A 1,486-nucleotide genomic window follows, 5' to 3' on the forward strand; every position below is an offset into this window, starting at 1 on the left:
GCCACCCTGAGACTACATAGTGAAGTCCAGGTCAGCCCGAACTACAGTGAGACCCTACCTCAAAACAAAAACAAAAACAAACATAATAATAACAGTGGGAACATAAAATTAGCATTAAATCATTCTTTTTTTTTTTTTTTAACCGATCTCACCCTAGCTCAGGCTGACCTGGAATTCACTATGTAGTCTCAGGGAGGCCTCAAACTCAAAGAAATCCTCCTACCTCTATCACCTAGGTGCTGAGATTAAAGGCGTGTGACACCACACCCAGCCTATCATTCTTCAACAGAGCTCTTCCAAAATGCCATAAGGAAGGAGGCTTGATCAGCTGTCTGGACAGGAATCCGTGCTGGCCAGAGCACTCAGGTCTGCTTCATAGGTGCAGGAATATTGGCAGATGCCTGCTCGAGGTAGGCCAAGGAGCCTTGAGGGACTTCAGCTGGCTTTTTGTGCTGTGCATTGATGTCTCCAGCACCTGTTTCCAGTGCCTCAGCTTTGTCAAGTGCTTCTGGACCAGAGCATCTTTCCGTTGCAATTCATTCCTTAGTTCTGATACATCCTCTTTGATAACCTGCTCTGGTTTCTGAACAGACAAATGCAATCTTTTTTGTAGGAAAAAGCACTCTGTCTGTCTTGCAACATCCAGAAACTTCTGGATACATTGATCAACACCAGTTCGAATTTCTTCCTGATCAGTGCCATTCACATAATCCTGACTCATAAGAGAAGCGAAGCAAGCCTCGAAGGATGACTCCAGCTCGTCCACCAACATACTATTTGATGATCTGGAAGCTCCAGGCACCGCTTGCAGGAGCGAGGCCTGGCCCGGGAGGCCTGGCGATGGTGGCGGGGGCCCAGGGGGCTGCCTGGTGAACATGCCGCCCAGGGGAGCTGCCATGTCTGCAGGGGCTTCGGAGGCCCGGTGCACCTAGGTTTGCATTTTCTACTACTTTTCTATGTATAATTTCCATCCCTCTGTCAAGCTCCCTTTTCACATCATTATCTGATTTTCTTGATATTCATCCTTGCATTTCTTTATGTCTTCATTTAGCATGGCCAGCTGATTTTTGAGGTTTTTTTTTTTTTTTTCACTCTCTCTCAAATCTATTAACTGTTTTTGAACTCCTTCCATTTTCTTATCTATTAGGTCTAGTTTAGTGATGGCAACATCTGTACAATTATCAGTCCTTTGTTGCTCTTCTGCAAGTTCTACCAGTAACTTTGTCAAGGTTGCATTGCTCATAGTTTCATTTTGATCCTAATGACTCTTCTATGTTTTGATTAGAGATGTTCATTGTATGACTGAGTGATCTAACTGGATTTTCTTGCATTTGATTTTTTATGTTATTTCTTTTGCACTGTGGTCTGCCCATCACAGTGTATGGGCACGTAGGTGGGTGGATCAGCCTGGGCTCAAGCACAATGGGAATCTGAGGCAGCCTGAGACAGTTGCCAAGCAGCCTGGGCTTTGGTTCTCACTTGCCAA

General features: G+C 45.1%; 1 pseudogene; it reads right to left on the reverse strand.

The window, feature by feature from the left end:
• Window positions 1-357: 357 nt before the first annotated feature.
• On the reverse strand, window positions 358-898 carry LOC101602254 (annotated as a pseudogene).
• Window positions 899-1,486: the final 588 nt, after the last annotated feature.

The sequence above is a fragment of the Jaculus jaculus genome, chromosome 8 (genome assembly GCF_020740685.1).
Source record: "Jaculus jaculus isolate mJacJac1 chromosome 8, mJacJac1.mat.Y.cur, whole genome shotgun sequence".
Taxonomy (NCBI): Eukaryota; Metazoa; Chordata; class Mammalia; order Rodentia; family Dipodidae; genus Jaculus; species Jaculus jaculus.